The following is a 22,609-nucleotide window of genomic DNA, read 5'->3' as shown; positions in this document are numbered from 1 at the left end:
ATTAATGCAAAACTGTACCGGCTCCAGGAACCTGGAGATGCGTGCGGGGCGGGCCCTGGGCTCCAAGGGGAAGGGCAATGGGCCCGCAGCCCCTCCTGGGCCATTAGGACACGAGCCCCAGTGACCCACGCCTGCATCCGCCCCCTCCTGAGCATCGCAGGGGTCCTGCGGCCGCCCCCCCCACTGCAGCTGTGCCCCCACCACGGGGGGTCTTGTCTCAGTGCCTGGCTGCCTGGGGGGCACCGGGGGATGGTTTGCTCCTCCACTTACGACACGGGGGCGAGGACCCCAGCTCTCCTGACTCCACAGGGACGGACAGATGCTCTTCCTTTCTCTTTCTTTCTTCTTCCTCTTCTTTCTCTTTTTCTGTGTTTGTTTGTTTGGTTTTGTTTCCCCGAAGTTAAGCTCCACGCAGAGGGGTGCTCTCTGAAGTGCTGCCTCCTAACAGCAAGATGCCGGGGACAGTCCAGATGGGCAAACAGGGGAAGGGGCACGGGCCCACCACTCAGTGGACTTCATGCAAACTGTGAAGTGCAGTCGGCCAACAGGAAGTTCCAGCAGCATGAAAACCGGCTTTAAGTGGGAAATAAGTCTAGGACAGAGAGAACCGGATCAAGCTCCAGGCTGACCTGGGCCCCTGCCGCGCCCGCGCCTGCGCAGCTCTGAGCAGCTCCTCACTCTGCTGCGCCCACAGCCGCCTGGGCCTCGCTGGACTTTGGGTTCCGTTCAGTCGGACTTGGATGGGACCTGAAATCCCGTATTTTTAGCTTGTTTCCAGCTGAGGAAGCCGCTGCTGGTCTGCAGCCCACACTCGGAGAAGCGAGTCCTGATCTATTTGACTCTGAGCCTTTGTGGCAACCCTTGAGCTGGCGGGACGGGTTCGGAAGGGTTGAGGGGCCTCTCAGGTAAGTGACCTCCCCAGGGTCACATGGCAGGTACACGGTGGAGCCAGGATGTGAAGACGGATCTGCCTGATCCCAAAGCTCCAGCTCTTAACTGACACCATCCTGTAAGAGCAACGTGGGTGATTTTTCTGTAGTTTTTCCTTAAAATCTGTTTTGCATCATTGTCTGACTAACTAAAAATTGGGTGTGAGATAACTTCTCCTGCGAGAGTCACTAGTCTCTGAAAAGCGCCCTCGTGTGAACTGTCCTGCCTGGATCCCGAGAAGGGGCGAGTGTCGCCGTCTCTGGAAGGAGGGCAAATGCCATGGGCTCTCAGGTCGGTTCCTTCTGCCAACAGCTCAGCAGAGACCAAACGGCACTTACATGGCCTAAAGTCGCCGTCGTTTTTACCATCAAATTTCAGTGCAGAATCTTCACTGTGAGAGCAATGCAGCCTTGAGGAGGCTGCTGTTACCGTGACAGACGTTTTCAACCAGGTGAAACCTCAGAGAGAATTCCCACCCAACAGCGACGCTGACCTTGGCAAAGCTGCAGCCTCTCGCCTGGTTCCGGCTCCTCAGCCCCCAGCGCTTCCCGGTGACCATGTCCAGCAAACCCAGTGTGGGGTCCGCCCCTCACTGCCCGGCTTTAGGTCACCCGGAGAATGTACGTCAGTGCACCTGTCCTCGTCTCAGGAGAAATTAGGAGAGAAGAGCTTACCAAACAAGCAGATAACAGCGATGAAAACAAACCCAACAGTCAGAGTTCAAAAGGAGTGAGGACGGAACAAAATGTATGTTAATAGCCTATTCTGCATTTATATCCCCTTTTAGGATTTTTTGTTGTTATTGTTTTGGTGAGGAAGATTGTTCCTGAGCTAACATCTGTTGCCAGCCTTCCTGTATCTTGTATGTGGGATGCTGCCACAGCGTGGCTTGATGAGCGGTGCGTAGGTCTGCATCTGGGATCTGAACCCATGAACCCCAGGGCCACTGAAGCCGAGCGCATGAACTTAACCACTATGCCACCAGGCTGGCCCCTAAGATTTGTTTTGGTGGAGGATAAACTGTGCTTAGAAAAACACTGCAGAGCTGTACCCAAGCAACAACATCAAATTAAAAAAAGTAATAAGTCATCTGACTTAGCAGAGAAAAGAAAAAATTCAGGTAGACAAAATACCAGAATCACCCTCCAGTTTATAACCGGGACTGTCCAGTCCTTGGAGCAGAGGTTTTCTCGCCAAGTGGTCTACGACTGCAGATGGCCGCCACTTCGCTCAGGGTGTGCAGACATGAACTTTGCATTGACAGATGGAGCCCCACTTGTCCTGTCATTGGTGGTCTCTCATACTGTGTTAACCTAGAAACATGAGCAGCCAGCGGTGGGAGGCCCAGTCCTGCCACCCTCCCCTGTGATCGGGGCACGTCACTTCTTCCCCGCCTCTATTTGCCCATGGGGCTGTGTTAGATGACCTTTAGGGCCTTTCTCCCAACTCCAGAGTTTTGATTTCAGGAACCAGGCTGGCTTTGAGAAGGTGTGTATTGCACACAGAGCGTCAGCAAGAGAAGGACCTGGTTTAGTCATCTGCCAGTTCCTATGGTGTGACCCTGAGCAAATAGACAGATGGCTGGTGGTGGCAAGGAACAGAGAACTCAGTGCAAACAGGCTTGAACACTAAGGAATTTGTGGGCTCAAATCTTAAACAATCCCAGAGATGGACGGCTTCAGGAATGGTTTGATCAGGCTGTGTGGCTCAGTTTCCAGAAGTCCTCCTGGTTCCTCCCTCTCTGAAGGGTCCATGCTGATTCCAGACTGCCTTCCCTCATGGGAGCAAGAGGAGGCCGCAGTGGTCCTGGGAGATGCATCCCCATCCACCTTGTCCAGAGAGAACCTCGGAAGAGCCAGCTGCCCAGGAGAGCATCTCCTCACATCTCACCGCCCACCTTGGCAGGTGCCCATCCCCGAGCCAGTCAAGGTTGCAGGTGGGATGAGCTGCCTGGTTAGGCCAGTCATGGCCTGGTCCTGGAGCTGGGCAGGGGTCAGGCCCACCAGGCCAGTGGGCTGGGAGATTTGGGGTCGCATGAAGAGGGGGTGGTGAATAGTTCCCTGTAATCTTCCAGTAGGCGCCCATGGCCTGGAGAAAGTCGCTGGATCTTCCTTGGCAAAACAGGAATAACAATAAGACGGTGATAACCTTAACCCCCTTCCGACCTCGCAGTGTTGTCATGGAATCAGATGAGGTCACGGGAGGTGAACCCTCTGGAAGCAGCCAAGCCCGTGTAACTGTTAGCAGGAGGAGTGACGTCATGCTTGTTACTGTTATTATCAATGCACCAAAACTTGTTTGTTTACTGTGAAACTGGTTCTTTCGGGACGACAGAGTGCTTGGTGGCAGATATCAATCAAAGAAATGGAAAATTCGGTGTTTATTGTAAAATCGATATTGCATGAAATTGATTTTTTAATTAAAGTTAATTTTCATTAATTTTATTACAAGCAACGCATAAGTATATTCTCCTTGTAAGAAAATCAGAATATCAGAGACAAGCCCAAGGCCCTCTTAACGGCGCCCCCCCCGTGCCCATGAGGAACCAGTGCTGCCAGCTGGGAGTGACGAAACCCCTGGCAGGGGCTGGTGCTGCGTGGTTGGCTGCATGGTGACCCAGGTGAAGTATGTACATATTCATTCCTTTAACACGTGCTTATTGGTGCCCACCCTGTGCCCAGCACGGCCCCCATGGAGTAGGCCTTCTACAGAAGGAGGCAGAAAAGGAGCAAATAAAACACAAAGCACGGTCAAGAAATGGAGGGAACTGGTGGGGTAGGTGGTCAGGGAAGGCCTCTCGGAGGACGTGGTGTTTGAGCAGAGGGAGAGGTCATGAGCCATCCGGAGGAGGACTGGTTCAGCAGAGGGGACGATGGCAGGAGCAGACAGAGGGCCTGAGGCAGGGAGGGGCCATGGTGGGGTGGCAGGATCAGGGAGTTGGGGGAGGGCCCAGGTCAGGTGGGTGGCGGGCTCTGGGCTCAAAGATGGACTCTACCGGCTTCTGGGCAATAGATATTTTCACCTGTATCTGTGTAGGTCATAGGACACACAGTGTTACTTTGTGGGGTTTGAAATACATACATACATGTATATGTGTGTGCATATAATGTGTCTATGGATGTACAGTGTGTGCATATATATGAGTATAATATGTCTATGGATGTACACGTGTGCATGTTTGTATATGTGAGTATAATATGTCTATGGATGTACAGTGTGTGCATGTGTGTACATGAGCATAACGTGTGTCTATGGATGTACACGTGTGTGCATGTGTGTATATATGAGTATAATGTGTCTATGGATGTACACGTGTGTGCGTGTGTGTACATGAGTATAACGTGTGTCTATGGATGTACACGTGTGTGTATCGTTTGTAACTTCCGCACTTTCCCTTTTGACACAGCTGTGTCGTGGGCTCTGTGCACGTCTGTTCTGGGGCTCCAGGTTCCGCCTCGTTCCTCTCTGTGCTCAGCCTTCTTCGGGAGGGTCACCAGAGCTCGTTTGGCTCCCCTCTGTTGATGGCCATTTCCGTGGGTTCGGCTTTTCTGCCGTTCGTCTCCTCGTCGCCCAGCCGCTCTGGTCCGCGGAATCCCTGAGACAGGCCGCCAGGCGGTCATCTCAGAGGGAGGGGCACCGCGTGCTTCCTCACTGCTGGGCCCCGAGCCCGGAGGTCCCCGCAGAGCAGGCGTCAGCCAGCCAGCCCTGAGGCCCCCAGCGAGCCGCCTGTCCCCACCACGCTGAAAGCCGGCAGGAGGCGGCTGGGGCAGAAACCAGGCACCCGGGCCTGGACCAGTTTCATCCGCCAGAAAGAGGAGGTGAAAATGCTCTCTGACCCCTGTGGAAAACTGGCAGGTCTCCCAGGGCTAACAGTGGGTGCGCCAGGATGGGGAGGGGGCCGGGCTGGAGGCAGGGTCACACCATGAGCGGAGCCCAGCTGGCCAGTGGGGCTGGCTTAGGGTCGGGGCCACGGCAGGGGCGGGGCCAAGCTGGGGGATGGGACCAGGGCGGGGGCGGGGCCAAGCTGAGGGCGGGGCCAAGGTGGGGCGGGTCCAGGGCAGGGTCAGAGCTTGCGGAACCCCCACAAAAGGCTCTGCTCGCCCAGGGTTTTCCCCAGCTCTGTCACCTTCCCTCTGCTGATGCTTCAGTCCCACATTTCCCACTGCTTCTGCCAACAATATTCATTATAGTCTGAACATCTCTCATGCCAACACATTTCCTTAAAAAGTCTACACTATTGAACAGACGCCACTTTGGAGAATTCGCTCAGGAGAATAACCCCGCCCAGGGTTGCTTCTGCCCTGCGCACCTTATGCAGGCTTGACCAATGAGGGTCTGCACTGCCCACGAGTACGCCCTATTCATTAAATAGTGGATGAAAACACCGTGACAGGTCAGGAGAGAGACCACGGAAGAAAAGAAAAAGCTTTCTTATTCTAGTACCTTTAATGGCATTTGCTCCCGCCTTGGAGCACACATTCATTTTGCACACGCCCATGAAGGATGGAGCTGGCCCTGCCTGGGGAACTGTGATAAATCTACTAAGCGTCCCCTCACTCCCTCTGTCCCCGCTCCCCTGTGTTTCTCAGGGTCGCCAGAGGACGCAGAGATCTCCTCCCAGGCTCCCCGCAGCTCTCACAGACCAGCCAGGTGTCTCCCTCAACCCCTCCTTCCATGCTCTCTTCTCATCCAGCAGCACATCCTTCCAGCCCCACCTACAAGACATCGCCTGCATCCTACCCCCTCTCACCTCCTCCACTGGGACCACCGGCTCAGGCCCCCATCCCCTTGCTGGCCTCCCCTGGTCCCCCTGCTCCAGCCATTGCCCCACACTCCCCACCTGGTCTAAGCAGATAATCCTGTTAAAATACGAACCAGATCATGTCCCAGTGGCTCTCACTTCCCTCAGAGTAAAAGCTGAAGATAACTCATCCCCCACTTCCTGCCATCACCTGTCACCTCTCTGGCCTTATCCTCCCATGGTCCCCGCTTGACTGCAGCCACACCAGCCTCCTGGCTGCTCCCGGTGTCCCCAGTGCCCAGAGTTGGCACCAGCTGTGTACCTGCTGTGCTGGAGGGAGGAAGGAATGAATGGATACGTGTATCTCAGGCGGCAGCACTGCTCCCAAAGGGCAGAAGCTGGTTCTTGGGGTGGAAAGAGCTCACTCTCCTCATGCAGAACACAGACGTCCCCGCAGTACAAAAACCACGGTACGGTGTTCCTGTGGGATTAAAATTTCTGAGGGGTGATGAAGGAAAAAACATCTAAAATGGCTCCTTAGAGGGCGGTGATGAAATAAAGGTCTAGAAACACTGAATTAGAGGAGAATCAGTTGAAACCACAGCCTTTTCCTCCCACGTGTTGCCCCAGCCTTGGTAGGAACGTGAGGACAAATGAAGATCTGTGAGGCTGTGAACCGTCGGGGTGTTTTCGTGGTGGGAAGAGAGTCAGAGGAGGGCCCACTGCTTCGGGGAAACACTTCTTTTCCTGCCAAGGGACAGACTTAGGAAGGATGATATTTACATTTTCCTGAAGGCTCTGATTTTCCCATTTATCATTGGTCGGAGCCCGAGGCCCTTCCCCAGCACGTGGGACTTCGCACACGTCTAAGGGTCCTTCCACCAAACGAGGGCACAGTCTCCCTGTTAATGTCGCTGAGGCTGCTAATTTCATCCACTAATGTCACCGGTGCTGTCGCAGGCAGGCTCTCAGGGCATCTCCTGTCGCCCTGGGCTCTGCGGCTCTTGGCACGTGTGGTCCCCTGAGCCCCTGTAGACGAGGGAGCCTGGAGGCAGCCCCAGCGCAGGTTTAGCGAGAAGACGAGCCCAGCACCTTGGCTGCCACTTCCAGTCTCCGTGTAGAGGGTGGATATGGGCTGGGGGTTCCAGAGGAGGGCCGGGTTTCTGGAACTCCGCCCACACGCAGGTCACTGGCCTGACCCCGCCAGGCTTGGGAACTTCAAGGAGGGCCTTTAGCCTGAGAGAAGGAGAGCTGGGGCCTGTGGCCCTGGGGGAGGCTAAGGTCCCCAAGGAGGGCTCTCCAGGCCCCCAGGAACCCGCTCCCCTTTCCTCCGCCGTCAGCTCCCCGAGCTGCGGACCACACTCCAGCCTCGTCAGATGAGCTCGGTTCGGCCCCAGGGTGGTGGTTCCCAGGTGCCAGCTGACCCTTCGGGGAGCATTCCGATCCTGCTGAGTCCCAGCTTCTGTGACAAAGGGACTTGGGGAGCAGCGAAGCCCCCTCTGGATCCGTCCTCATAAGTCAGTGTCGGCCGCGGCGCGCTGCCGAGAAAATCTCGGAAAGTGAAAAAAAATTCTTTTGAGTATCTCGCTGCTCAGAGTCGCGGGCTCTAGGAGAGAGACGCAGACATCCCTGGGCCGTGTCCCCGTGATGGGGGGCAGGCGGGGTGCTCCCTTTTCAGGTAGGACCCGTGACGTCCTCAGGGAAGCCCAGCGTCTGCTCTGCACGGGGGAGGCTGGGACGTGCTTACTGTGCGCAAACTGGAAGCGGGTCGGGCCAGTCACTGGGGGATCCTGAAGTCCCTGCCTCAGTGAGGCCCCCGCTCAGGGTGCAGGCTGGGTGAGGGCCCAGGTGCCCTGGAGACATTTCTAGAAAGCCGAGGACGGAGATGGGAGGCACAAGGGACGAGAATCGTCTGGATGCCTGTGCCTTAAAAACTCATTGAAAATGCCCAATTCAGGCAGTTTTTCTGCATTTCCCGCTGTGTCGCTGAGCCTGCCTCTGTCCCTGTCCTGGTCCTTCTCTGACCAGAGTCCCCATCCCTGGGCTCCCCCAGACCTGCTCCGGCGTTTATTTTAAGTAAACTAGAGGCTGGGCAGACTGATCCTGCGAGTGGGCTTCCTCGTGGGCAGTTCAGCCGCTCGGCAGACTGGCTTTGGCGAATGGCCCGTGGTGGCCGAGGGCAGCATGGTGACCTGCCCTCCGCAGTTCCCACCATCCCCTGTTTTCCCGCCCACGGAGCCCCCGGTGGGCAAGGGGACTCGGCTTCAGTCCTTCGTTCAGCTCAGAGGGACTTGCGTTTCCTCTCTGCCTGGAACCTAGAGGTCAACTTCTCATCGGTGACATCACGGCCTCTCGGGTTGGCCCTCCTGTGACGATGGATTTGTGTCCTGTCCCGTTTGGTTCTGACAAGCACACGAGGCTGTGTGACCACTGTCCCCACTTTACAGGTGAAGAAACACGAGTGAAGAAGTGAGGTCACGCGGGCGGCCAGATAGAACACGCACGTCGGCATGCACAGATTTGGGGGTGTCCGTTAAGAGAACTGAAATCTGGAGCTAAAGCCAAGGTCGCCATCGCTGCCTCTTGGGAAGTTTCCCTTCTCTCCTCAGAAAGTGTCAGACCTGGTCAGTAAAGGCACTTGTGTCCTTAAGCTTGGGGTTGAGAGCATTGGCTTAATACGAAGGATGATTTCATCTTCCTGCTTTGAGATGTCGGTGCTGTCCTCTCCCGTCCACCTGGCATCTGGTCCCCATTTAGACTCTCGGTTCCGCAGGTCCAGGCTTCCTGTTGGCAGCTGCTGTCACACGGGAACTCGGGAGCGATTGCTCGGTGCACACCCGCCACTCCAGACGCAGGGGACCCTCGGGGTGACCCCTGACCCCAAGCAGGCAGTGGGCGTTGACGGAAACCCAAGGCCAGCGCACCTCTGAGTCAGACGCTGGGGGACAATGAAGCCTTTGTGCGAATGCTCCAGGGGAGGGGCCGAGGCAGGAGACCAGGGGCTTAACTGCAGGGTCTGTGGCACAGGCCTCCGTGAGCGCGCTCAGACAGTGCCCTCGAGGTCAGGCCGCAGCACAGCACAGCGGGCTCTGCACTCTGTCCCCGCATCGCGGGGTGAATAGAGCCGCCACTGTGGAGACAGGGGCAGCCTCTGACCTGAGACCGAGGGGAGGAGCTCCGATCAGGGGGCTGGGGGCCTCCTGCTGGGACCCACGAGGCAGGGGTGGCGAGGGCGGCTGCGGGGGCCTCAGTGTTCTGGGCTGTCGGTTGGTCACTGGTGCTTTCCCAAGAGGACATCTGTGCCTCTGACCCCTGACCCGGTCGCTTTGTTGCTCTGAGGTCCCTCAGGTCACCTTTCTCCAGGGGACGTGGATTCGAGGGACGCGCTGTCCACAGAGCCATGAAAAGGGAGTCAGGTCCTGTCAGGCATGTTTAGGAAGTTTCCCAAGCTTCTGTCACTCGAGGGCCAGTGTCACGGTCATCGCCGATGCTTGTGGTGCCCGTGGTGGTGCGTGCTGTCTTATTAATGTTTTCCTTTAGGCCAAACCCACTCCCAGTTTTAACTGTCAGTCCATTCATTGTGGTGCTACCTACTTTAACCTCATCCCCCATCTTAATGGACTCATGGGTTGGATGACAAGCTGGAATTGTTTCCCTAATTCGCATTCAAGGGAAAGAGTAGCTATTACAGTAAGAAATGCACTCCTATACTTATTGCTGTGTAAGTTCCCCGGCTGGTGCAGAGCGCCAGATACCTTCGGCTTAAATGGGACAGAAGTGTTTCTCCGCCGTGTGCAGCCTCAGGTGAAGGGCCAGGGCCCCGGGAGCCCCACGGGGTGTGTCTTGGCCTTCTTCTGTCTCACTGCTCTGTCACCTTAGGACACAGTTCTCGTCCACCTGGTCCAAGGGGGTGCAGGTGACACTAGGCAGGAGGGAAGGGGAGGAGGGGAGGTAGGGGCACAGCAATCCATCCAGGGTCACTGGGAAGGGGCATGCCAGCTGCAAAGCAGGATGGGAAATTCAGCTCGAATCTGGGTAGTCGTGTGCCTGGCTAAAAATTGCGGTTTCTAATATTCTGTGAAGAGGATGACGGCTATTGAGGGACAACCAGCAGCCTCTGCCCCTTCTGTGGACTCGAGCCCACCTGCCACCAGACCACCCTGCCCTCCGTGGGTGAATCACTATCTTAATCACATCAGAAGCACCGTTCATGTCGCGTCACCAGGTGATGTCATTCTCTGCAGAGCCCATTATTGTCACATGGGTGCATTTTGTTTCTTATGCATCTTTTGTTTTCCCCGGAGTTAGCAATTTCTTTGTTTTTTTACTTGCAAAATTTACTTTCAGACACTGAGTTTTCCCCCAATCCTCTATCATTTCATCCTCGCCAGGGCTTTTCAAGCTGTTTTCACCACAACACTTTGCAACCAGGCCTGGCACAGAGCTCACCTTCACCACGAGTGGTGTCTTCTGACGGTTTCTACTCAGTTCTGATACTAATGTCTTAAAATGCTGGTTGATGCTAGTTGGAGAAGCTCTGGGCTGGCCGAGCCGGGCCTGGCTCCTAGGCCTCCCACTGCCCTCAGCCTGGGCGACGCTCCTGTGACCTACCAGGTCCCGTCTGGACACTTTTCTCTGCTTCCCTCCTGGGATGATCAACTTTCTGATGGACCCCATGTTTTCTTTCTTCACTGATTTCCTGATTTCCATGAGTCTTCCAAATGACTTCTTTTTAACTGAGGAACAAAATTTCTAGCAACTCTCCAGCCTGTTTTACTTTTTCACCATTTCTCCAGTAACAGAAAAATAAAAGTGAGAAGGAGAAAATTACAATAGGAGGAAGCCGAGAGCAAACAGGAGAATTGATTTATGGTGGTTTTGGTTCTGCACGGAGCCAGCGACACCCTGATGAAAAGCCGGACCTTCAGCCATGTATCATTTCTGGCAACATCCAGACGACGGGCTGCAAAGTTGACTGCGGCTCTGAGTCAGGTCTTCTCTCCCTCAGCTCTGTGCACATTCTGGGAGGACTCGTCTCTGTGGGGGGCCGTCCTGCGCACTGTGGGATGTTTAGCGGCACACTTGACCACTACACACGAGACGCCAGTACCGTCCGTCCCTCAGTTACGGCCACCAAAAATGTCTCCAGACATTGCCCAGCACCCCTGGGGGCAAAGTCACCCCGGCCGAAGCCTCTGCTCCGAAGGTCTGGACGAGCCTGTGCCTGCAGCTCCGTGCAGCTTCACAGCCTATTGACGACGTGTCAGTGGAGCCCGGATGGGTCCATCGCATCCTCGAGGGGCCGCACCAGGTGTCATTAGCTGACGTCTGTGATTTGCCGTCTTGTTATGTGGGGGATACACTGTGGGCTCATGCAAACCCGTGGGCTCAGGGCCTGTTCCAGGTCAACTCCCCATGGAGTCAGCGCCTGCTGAGGAGAGGACTTTCCCTCCTCTGAGTTATTAGGATCTGACGCCCCAGAACCCGCTCTGCTGCTTCTTAATGGGATCACAAGCAAATTGCAATAAAAATAATCTAGGGCTTGGGAAGCTATTATTAAAATGGGCCACTTACTGTCACTTGGGGACGTGTCGCTGTTTCTGTTTCAGCATCAATATCTGAGACGACGTCTTTGGGAAACGGCGACTCTTCCCCACATGCAGAAACCCACACCTGAGAACCTGAAACGGTGCCCAGGAAGGACTCGGGGCTGAGACGAAACCAGGGGACCATCTACGTTGTTGTCATTAATCTCACTGTCCTTCTGCCTCAGCCGTTTCATCTTCAGAGAGCAATGCGAGGGCCCTTTTAGAATGGGGACCATCTCAACATCACGTGTGCTGGAGGGAGGCATGAATGGAGGAGGTGTCTGTGCGGGTTAATTAAATCCACCACTCCTGCAATAATTACGGGGTACACGCTGTCCTGCACAGGGCCGAGTGGGGAGTGCCTCACGCTGGTCCCTCCCTCACTAGGGACGCGTGCTGCTTCCAGGCGTCGTGTGCACGCTCACCCCGTTAGGCAGTCGTGTGCGGAGATGGATCTCACGCACGTGTGCTGCAGGTGGTGAGCAGCGAGTGGTGGGAGGATGCCGAGGCCCGACTCCGTCTGCTTCTCAACTCTCAGAAGAAGGCTGGGCAACAGCTTTCCTTCTCTACGGTCAAACGGAGCTCCAGCCAGGCCCGCGGGTGGGAAGCTGGGCTCTCAGTCCCACTCTGTCTGCTTTTGCAGAGGGAATTCTGCTCCCGGAGGTCGTGTCAGGAAGTCAGTTTGGCCCAAGGTCCAGTCGCCTTCTCCAGGCCAGCCTCCTGGTGACGGAGCTCATGCTCCTCGTCTGCCCGTGCCATCCTCGCACCTAGTTCTCGGGGTTCTGAACCAGAAGCAGGAACAATGTGATAATGTCATTCACCACCGTCCACAGGTCCCAACACACGTATTTTAAAGTTGAACAGGATTACACAAGTCCTTCTTATGACCACTATTGATGGGGTCAGTTTAAGTGATGTTTACGGCATGTTTGTGGTTGTCACGGTGTGGGATGGTGGGATGTGCGAACAGAGAGCGTTTCATGGAAACAGTCTTTGTTGGGGAGGCAGCAACCTGGGGCAGCCGGGAGCCCATCACGGGGGGCAGGGAGAGCCTTTCTGGCTGGGTGGGAGGAGCGTGGCTGCTGGCTCCCTCCTCTCTCCCTCTGGGACCTGGGGTCTATGGGGGACGTCATGCAGGGGAGGTCTGCCCCAGCCAGGCAGGAGAGAGCCTGCGCTCCAGCAATGATGATCCTCCCCTTTGTATCTGAGGCCCCCACAGGCAGGAGATGTCTGAAGTCCCTGACTGCAGGCTGAGAGAACGAGGCCTCAGAGAAGAAAGAAAACCCTCGGAAATCTTGTCTGTGAAACTCAGTCTTTGTTGTAGGAACGTGTCCCCCACTCCGAGCTAAACACGGCCGCTCTGGGCTTGGCGGGAGCCTGGCCCCGGCCCAGCGTCTGTCCTTCACTGACTCGGGGCCTGTGCTGAGATCGCTGAGCAAGAGGATGCTGGAGCGCCGAGGACATTGAGGGCCTGGCTGGTCCAGCCCCCTCCTGTGTGTGGGGGCGGATGAGGCTCAGGGAGGCAAAGGGACTTTTGAGGACCCCCAGGTACCGGGTGGCAGAGCCGAGGCCCGGGGTCCCAGGCTCCTGACTCCTTCCTCAGTGCTCTGTGTCCCAGCCCGTCATCGCTCATCAGGAGCCAGGCCTGTGCCGAGCACCTTAGGTCACCAGCCCTTCAATCCCGACCTCCACAAACACGTGAGGCTGGGATTACACCCATTCTACAGATGAGGAGCCGAGGCTCAGAGAGGCTGGTGACCTGCTCGAGGTCACACAGCTGTTAGGCGGCAGGAATGGGACTCAAACCCAGGAGCGTGTGACCCCAAAGTGCCCTCACCTCTTCTGTGCACTCCTCAGAGAGAATATTCCACCCCGTGGCAATTAGTCCTTTCTCACGTTGAAAGACAGGAAAGCGTCACTGGTCAGGGGACCGAATCTCTGACAGGGCATCCATGGGAGCTTCTATGACCGCGAGCACCCACAGTGAGGCTGACGGCTCACGCCAGCTTCTCCCCCGGGCCCGGCCTGCTCCAAGCACCTCTCTGGCATTTGCTTTGTAAGCTTTAAACGAACTTGTAAGATGCGACTTGGTGTGACATCATCCCCTGGTCCTGGGATGATGAGGGACATGCGGGCAGCAGACCTGGACTCACCCTCAGCTCGGAGTCAGGAGAAGCCAGGCCCGGCCCGGCTGTGACGACCCCGCAGACCCGTGGACGAGAGAATGAGAATTGGCGCTTGTCCTTTGCAGCTGAGTGGGGGTGTGTGTCATGCAGCGTAACCGTGACAACAGCCAACCGCACGAACCCCCGTGACTGAACCCACCGCAGCTCTCGACGCGCCCACATCCCCCTCAGCACCAGGGACACAGCCCATCCCCCACCCTCCACACTGCCCGCTGCCCCGAGCATCTTCGCGCTGGACGGGGCTCCCTGAGCACGTCCCGTGGGCCCCTGTGCCTGAGGGGCTGCCCCGGGGTCTCCTCGTCTGTGTCCAGTGGGGCTTTGCTGTGGGGCACGTGCTCCGTTTTTGCTTGTTCGCTGTTTTATTTTTCTCTAATCAGATGTTCAAGGGCCCGCCTCGTCCACTCATGCCGAGAAGGTCCGTTTGCATCTCACTGTGTCAGTCCATTCTCACGGTTCCAACCCTTTTCTCTGAGTGTTTGTCAAGCCCAGAGCTGGCCTCTCCCTCCTCTGGGTCAGGCATCATTCTGCTTCCTGGTCGTTCGTCCTGACGTCTCCGCTGGAGAGAGTCCAGCCTTGTCCCTCTTGACGGCTGTCCCTGTTGTGGAGTTTATTGTCAAATCACCACCACACCGTTATCACTGCTCGTCTGTAGGAGCAGAAGCGGGCAGAGCTCTGTTCCTGCCTGTGAGGAGTCGAGAGAGAAGGGACAGGACCTGCTCACCATCAAGTGCCCCCCGAGAGGCGCTGTCGGGCTGGGCTGCTCTGTCTGCGTCACTCCACGGTTTAGGCTCACAACTCCGGAGGACAGCGCTGTTATTATTCCCTGTCGACAGAAGAGGGAACTGAAGCTCAGAGAGGTTATGTAAGTAGCCTGAGGCCACACAGCTACAGAATATCCATCTGGAAGAAACTTCAGGCAATTTGACTAGGAGAGGCCTGGGGGTTGTCTGTTGCCATTTTTCAAAGCAATTTCTCTGTTTATTTGGGGTGGATTTGGGGGTGTGATGGGAATGGATGGGACTAAAGCCTCCCATCACTTCTTGGTGTCACCCCTGATAATAAATGGTCATCAGCACACAAGTCAGGCCCAGGAGTGAGAGGCCTGGTGATGTCAGTGGGAGATGCTGCCACGTCTCAGCTGTTCAGTGCTCTCACAATCCTGGTGGTCCTGGCTCATCCAAGCAGGCGCTTTGCCCCCGACTCTGTGGACAGCCTCTGACCCTTAAGGAGGCCTGGGTGGGGCCCAGTTCCTGGGCTGGCCGCTCCCTCTCTGACCCTTTCCTTCTCACTGTCTCCCCTCAGACTCCACAGCCACAAGGGCTCCAAGGACTCAGGTTGCTTCAGGTGATCTCACCTGTCTTGTATTTGAACCTGACCTTTGTCGACTTCAGCAGCATCTTTTTTTTTTTTGCCAAGGGAGATTTGCCCTGAGCTGACATCTTTGCCAATCTTCCTCTGTTTTGTATGTGGGATGCTGCCACATCATGGCTGCTGATGAGCAGTGTAGGTCTGCACCCGGGAACCAAACACAGGCCGCCGTGCCAAGCTTAACCACTAGGCCATGGGGCCTGCCCCTTAAGCAGCATCTTTTGTTAACCAAGTGTGCGGCCTTGAAGCCACCATCACCCCCTGGTCTAAGGCAGCCCATCGGGCTTCCGTCATCCTTCGTCAGCATCTGGGCAGTGAGGACGCCCATCTCCACAGCGAGGACGAGGGCCGTGCTCAGGATGGGACGGTGGCCTGTGGGTGTGTCTCTGTTTATATCACGGAAGCATCCAGAGGCCTCGGTGCCTCCTCCTGCACCTTTGCTCATCAGAGACTCATGGGCAGGGAACGGAAAGTGCGCAGGGAAGAGAGAAGAGGACCGACTGTCTGAACGGAGACAGTGGAGGCAGGCGAGCCGCGGAAGGCTGAGACAGTTGTAGACTCGTCGATAATCGTAAAAGCGTCTGGAGAAATCGTGCTGCTCTGTGGCTCGCAGATGCTCCGTACGGCGCGGCCACAGTCTGAACGGCTGTTGGAATCGTCTCTGTAAACACAGGCTGTGCCCTGAGGCTCTGGGCCGTCACACAGTCATTTTATCAGCACCTTGACTTAAATATAAATGTGACGCTTGAGGGAGGAATCAAAACCAGCCCCAGGGTCAGGAGAGGCAGGATCACTTTCTGTCGGGTCTGTGGCAGGTGTGACACGCTCTTCCCTCTGGACTGGGAGCTGAGAAGGTGAGAACCCAGAGCTGCCCGCAGGTGTCCTGCCACAGCGTGAGAGCAGCTCAGGGATGGAGCCCAAACCTGTGAAGGCAGAGCCGACGATGGAGAGAGCGTGGGGGGCTGGATCCACCCAGGCCTGCAACCCACGCTACCCCTGGAGTTCTCTGCTAATGAAAAATTTCTTTTAAAACTTTTTTCTTAAAGCGAGGTTGAGTTGTCTTCCTGTTATTTGCAGTGGAAGATTCCTGACCCACACTCACCTAACTGTCAGGAGTCATCGATCAAAGAAAACAGTATCACATCCAGTTAAAACGGCTCATCCACCCAGGATCCGTGACAAGGGGCCTAAGGACCGTGAAGCCATGTGGAGCCTTTTCTTCTGGAAGAAGATCTTGTGATGATGACAGTGCGTTTGTCCCTTAGATGCAGAGCCAGGGCCAGAGCAGGCTGTTCTCCGAGGAAAAGACTTTCATGGAAAACTCCAAACACGGGCAATTCAGAATTGAGAGCTCAGGCCCGAAGTGCGAGCTTTTATGTTAAATTAAAATGAGCTTAGAAACATAACAGCTGGTTTCCTAGAGCAAAGAGCCTTAGGGACACGTCGGTTTTGCCCTGATGTCCGACTCTCACCATCTCCGTCTGCAGCCAGAACTCGGGGGACACACGCCCGCGGGGAGGCGGCTCAGCGCCCGGCAACTCGGAGGAGGCCCCTGTCCCTGTCTGCTCCTGGCGGAGACCAGGACCCAAGGCACGTTCCTGTCTCGATGGAGCTTCTGTTCTCGGGTGGAGCGCAGCCCGCGGACCCCCACCCCCGCCCGAACAGACGCTTTCGTGTGCGGAGCTGAAAACAAGAGAAGGGCGTGCGGAGATGCTCTGTCTTTTAGAAACGGATTTGCACGGGTCATGTGGAACGTCCCGGGGTCCAGTTCTCATCCTGATGCGACACCCGCAGCCCGCGCTGTGGCCTCGGGCTGCTCCGCGTCCTGCCATGGCCACCCTCCCCTCTGTGCACAGACCGAGGGCACCCGGGATCACTGTCGCCTCGGGCTTCGGTGTCCCTCATCCCCATCGGGAGCTGAAGTTGTCACAAGAGTGAGTCAAGATTCTCGCCCAAGGATGTTGGCGGTGGTGTGATTTACACTAACCAGAAACCACGAAGAAAAGGGAAAGAGAGAAAACGACCCTCCAGCCCGGAAATTGAGGAATTGCTATGTGTCGCCATGACGGAACATCTCACGACTGCCAGCACCCATGTTGCTGAAGACGACTTCATGGAACAGAGACACGTACCCGATAGACGTGAGGTTAAAGTCAGGTGGAATCTGAGGCCTATGCATGCTAACTAAATCCTGATGTTTTAAAGCAAGTAGACTGTTTATATATGCATTAAAAATACCAGAGTTGGGGTCGGCCTGGTGGCGTAGTGGTTAAGTCCGCCCACTCTGCTTCCAGTTGGTAGGTTCGGATCCCGGGTGCAGGTCCAGCACCGCTCATCAAGCCATGCTGTGGCAGCATCCCACCTAAAATAGAGGAAGACTGGAACAGATATTAGCTCAGGGCCAATCTGCCTCACCAAAAACAAAAAACAAAAAGCACACAAACCAGAACTGGATTTTACTTTTTCTCTGTTTTCTAGGAGTATTTTATAAACTTTCTATTACCTTTTAGATCAGAAAAGAAATGAAAATCATTAAAAATAAAGGCATAACAAAGGCACGGAGCAGCCTTCAGCCACGACACGTGCCTGTCTTTTCAGCTGGAGCATTGTTTTAGCTTCACAAACTCTCCTTTCTTCCCTGGGGAGTCCCCAGGGTGGGGACCCTGCCTCCTTCCTGTCTTGGTGGCGCCAGCAACGTAATGAGGGCTCGATGAATAATTGATAATTGCCAAGACCCCGAAAGGAGCCCATCGCTCAGCCGGGTGGACTGCCGACTCCTCCAGGCATCTCTTAAGTGCATTCCATTTGTTTTTGATTTTTTCAGCTTAAATGAAAATGAAAGCCAGGAGAGAGCTGCTGGCTTGCCGAGAGCCGGGAAGGAGAGAAATAAGTGAGTGAGAGCCGTCCCCGCAGGGCCCCCGTGTGGAGCCCGAGCCCCGGCACCTGCAGCGACGCACGTCCCTGCTCAGGAGACGAGGGGTCTTGAGTCCGTCCCAGCACACGGCGAAGCCCCGTTCAGTTTCTTTCTGAAAGCGGTGTTTTTGCCCAGCGGAGCTCCGAGGCCCTGGGACCTAAGGATCCACGAAGAAAGTGGAGGATGTGTGAAAGCCACTCACGATCACAAGAGAGATGGATTGATGAGATCGGGGCACAGGGCTCGACCTCTGAGTCCTTCCCTCCCCCTGCTCTCTGAGCTCCCGTCCCTGCCGGCCTCTGCTCCGGGCGCTGGGACAGGACAGGGAACACAGCAAAGTCCCCACTGTCCCAGAGGTCACTTTCTAGGCTGGAGGACAAGCAATAGCCATTGAACCGACCATTGTGTGATGTGTGGGGAGGTGACTGTTGCTGACGAGGACAGTAGAGTTGATGGATGAGGTCATATAAGTGGTCAGGGACGGCCTCTCTGAGGAGGTGAGCAAGTCCTGGAAGAGCACAGGAAGCAGAGGGAACAGGAGGTGCAAAGGCCCTGAGGCAGGAGAAGCCTTGGTGCCTTGGTGAGGAAAAGCAAGGAGGCCAGTGCAGGTGACCTTGTGAATGCAGGGAGGTGAGAGGAGGTGAGGTCAGAGGATCCGGGGTCCACCGTGTCCCCCACATACCTCAGGGCCCGGCAGCAGGGATGGCACCAGTGAGGCAGAAGGAAGATGACCCAGGAGCTCATGGTCCCCATCTTCAGGTGGACAGGCTTCAGTGGAGAGCAGAGGGTCTTGGTGTCATTCCAAGCTCAGCAGTCTCAGCCTCCTGGGGACTCTGTTAGAAACGCCAGGTCTGTCTGGGGCTGGCCCGGTGGTGCAGTGGTTAAGTGTGCATGTTTGGCTTTGGCGGCCTGGGGTTCGCCAGTTTGGATCCTGGGTGCAGACATGGCACCTCTTGGCAAGCCATGCTGGGGCAGGCGTCCCACATATAAAGTAGAGGAAGATGGGCACCGGTGTTAGCTCAGGGCCAGTCTTCCTCAGCAAAAAAAAAAAAGAGGAGGATTGGCAGCAGATGTTAGATCAGGGCTAGTCTTCTTCTTCTTCTTCAAAAAAAAAGGATAAATGAACTGAATTCACTTTAGAAAAAAAAGAAAAAGAAACACCAGGTGTCCTCTCCACCCACCGACTGACGGACTCGACCCTCTGGGGCGGCCCAGCCAACTGAGTCCTAACACGACCCCAGCTGGTTCGGATGCTCACAGAGTGAGAGAGACAGCCGTGTTGGACCCCACCCACCCCAGTCTCCCAGGGGCGGCCAGAGGAATCGGGGTTGAAATGTGGGACCTAGGGTCGCCCTCCAGAAGGAGTCTCCACGAGAGCAGCCGCAGGGCTGGGACTTCACCAGCCTGGAAGTCCCCTCCAGGGCTTTCTTGCCAGGAAGGGTCCCCCGGATGGGGGCATTGTCCCCTGGGAGGCAGGAAGATGGACAGAGGGAAAGAGGACTCAAGGGCAGAAGCGGCCAATCTGACCTTCTCAGTGACAGAAACTTGGAAAACCAGCAAAGAGCCAGCGCCTGCCCGCCCGTGAGAACCTCAGACCAGGACAGGGGTCCTGCCTGGTGTGTCACTGTCACACGAGAAACTTCCCTGCTGCCCCTGACTTCCCCCGGTCTCATCCCCACCCTGAGCAGACTCCGTCAGGTCCCCTCCCCTCCCTGTCCCCGGCCGGGCCACCGTCTCCAGTGGTCAGCCCTCCCTGTCCTGGCCTGGGCCCTCTCTGGCAGCCTGTGCCCACCCTGCCACGAGGGCCGTGGGGGGAGGCTGGGCAGCTAATGCCCCCGAGAGCCCATGGCCAGTGACAGACGGTGTGGGTGTCACCGCAGGCCCCTGCGTGGGGACCCTGAGGTGGGACTTCTGCACAGACTCCAGGTTCCCCAGCGGATGAAGCCGCGTGGGATCCAGCATAGGGAGCGGCCTGACGGAGGTACAGGCAGCTGGGCCTGCTAGGAAGTGCGGACCATCCACCTGCTGAGGGACGTGTGGGGAGGGGAGGAGGACACGGGGGAGACGGGCAGCAGCTGATGGAGCGTCCATGTCCCAGTGAGGTCTACCCGGCGGGTCAGCCCAGCCACGGGACACAGGCAGCTGCTCTCGCTCAGCGCTCTGACGTCGGATGCCTCCGAGGTGGAAACCCCCCCGGAGGGAGCAGCCCGTCTGTCTCTCCCGCATCAGGAGCATCGGGATGGCGCTCAGCGCTCGGCCGCAGGAGCGGCTCCTCTCTCTCCAGATCCTGGGGGCAGGGGCCTCGACAGTCGTGTTACTTCAGACAGAAGCTGGGACGGAAGCTTCCGTGTGGGCCGTGGGCTGAAGGCGCCAGGCTTCGGGAGCTCAGGGCGGCTCTGGACGGCGGCCGGCATCTCCACACCCGCACATGGGCCCCCAGGGACGACGTCTGGCAGCGGGGTGCTCCTCCTCCTTTTTCTCCTCGACTTGTCCGCGTCCTGGGCTCCTCTCCTCTCCTCCCCGCCCACGGCCGGGGCTTCGTGGAGTAGGGTCGCATTGAGACTCCAGTGCCTGTGTCTCTGCGCGAGTCCCTCCTTCCTCCCTGTCCCCAGGAGGCAGCCAGGAGCGGCCCCTCCTCATTGCAGGGACTGTCCCGGGGCCGGGCCGAGGCAGGAGCCCCTCCGGACAAGAGCCTTTGTGTCGGGGAGGTCCCAGCTCCCTGCAGAGACTGGAAGGGGCGGGAGGACAGAGGGAGCAGGGGCCGGAGAAGGCTCCTGGGAACAGAAAGGGGCCGTGTCTGCTGGGTCCCAGGGGAGGTGCCGGGCTGCAGAGGGCGGCTGGGGTCCTGCACCTGCCGGGGAGCCGTCCAGAGCCGCAGGCTGACCCGCCCACTGAGCTCAGTTCCTTCTTCTGCAGAGTCGGGTCTGGCCGCGGCATCAACCTGGCTGCACGTTAGTAACACCTGGGAAGCTTCAAAACTCCCTGATGTCCAAGCTGGACCCCAGACCCCAGACTCATAAAATCTGACCCTCTGGGAGGGGACCTGGGCGTGGATTGGTGTCTTTATGCCCTCAGCCCACTTGAATGTGCAGCCCAGAGGGACGAGCCTGTCGTCCATGCGCTAGTGTGAGAATTTTAGGACCAAGAGCTCCAGAGCAGGCAAGCCCCCAAGAAATCCCCTGCCCTGACTCCTGCTGCTCGCAGAGGAGCAAGCTGGTTTTCAGAGAGGTCAATCCATTCCCCCAAGGCCACACAGCCCATGAATGGCAGCGCCATTTCCAACATTTCCTCCACCACCCGACTCAAAGACCAGATGAATCTCTAGACTTCAGGGGAGAGTGGGGTGTGAGCGGGCCACATGGAATCCCCGACTTCCAGGAAGGGTTCCCTCGCTTCCAGGAAGGAATCCCGGGCATCCTCGTGGCTCAGTAGGTCACCCTGCGGCAGAGACCCCGCTGCCCTTCCTTGGAGAACAATCCCAGGAGGCTGACATGCCCTCCAAGATGCAGAAAACGATGATGCGCCTGCAAACCATAAAAGATTGGGCCACAGATGACAGTTTGGGCTTTATGGCCACTTTCCCCAAGAGGAAATGGACGTGGCAGAAATGCCCTTTGCCTCAAGGCATCCGGGTCTCATAAACAGACCGTGAAGAGGCAACAGGAGAACAGAACGGCCCCAAAGCAGCGTCCGCCCCTGTCATCCGGCTCGCCTCCATCATCTCCATTCTCTCTCTCCCAAGATCAAACAAGCATTCTTGTCTTTGGGAAGAAGGACCATCTTCTCCTCCCGCCGGGTCCCTGTCCCCGGCCCCTCCCACAGGTGGAGGAGGGCGTGTCTGATTGGCGGGAAGCTGGGACTCTGAACCCCACCCAGCGGGCAGGATTAATGTGCAAATGGTTATGAGAGTTAGGTGGCTTTGTGCAGCAAGTAACAGAACATCCAGCTAAATGTGGCTTACAGCCCGCTACCCAGAGTGGGGTCCCCGGATCAGCAACATCAGCACCAGCAGCCTGTTAAGTCTCAGGTTACACCTCTGACCTTCGGAACAAGAATCTGCAGCTGCACGAGAGCCCCGGGTGATTCATGCGCACATTAAAGTTTGAGAAACACTGGCTTAAATTAAAAAGACCTTTTTTTAGCTCCTTTAACAAAAAGCCCAGAAAGTGTGACTCTGATTTGGTTAACTCCTTGGCTCCAGGATGTCAGGCCTCTCTCTTTGCATCTCTGAGATTCTCTGGCTTCCACCTCAGGGTTTCAAAGTGGCTGCTGTGGCTCCAGCATCACCAGATCATGTCCAAAAGAGAGGAAGGGAAGAAGCACTGGAGGGTTTTGCTCATGTGTGTCTTGAGAAAAGCTTTCCAGAAGCCTCCAGTAGATTTCCTCTGGGATCCCATCAGCTGGAACTGGATGACATGCCCACTCTTGAACCCTCACAAGTGATGGGGACTGGGCTTGCTGTGAGGGCCTTGAGCCACAGACCAGTCATGTTTCTCCCTTAGGGCTCGGACAGGGCCACCTGTTTCCAGCACATGCTCATCTCCCGCACAGGTGAACAAAAGCTGGGTTCTGCTCTCAAGGAGGGAAGGAGACGGCCGTTCAGTGTTGGCCGTGAGCCTGGCTGCACCTGTGTGGTCCTTCTGTCTCTCTCACACATACACACACATGTGCGCATGTGCACACAAGCACACAAACACATACACGCACAGACACACACACATGCACACACACACATACATGCACACACACACACACACACTCTCCACGGTCCTCCACTCAGCGGGACCTTTGTCTGCTCTGCACACCCAGGACTCGACTTGTGGGAGGAAGACAGAGGAAGGTCCAGGCCGCAGACGCCCGCCCAACTTCGAGAACAGACGAC

The sequence above is a fragment of the Equus caballus genome, chromosome 22, assembly GCF_041296265.1.
Source record: "Equus caballus isolate H_3958 breed thoroughbred chromosome 22, TB-T2T, whole genome shotgun sequence".
Classification (NCBI taxonomy): Eukaryota; Metazoa; Chordata; class Mammalia; order Perissodactyla; family Equidae; genus Equus; species Equus caballus.
Note: the sequence above shows the minus strand (reverse complement) of the source record.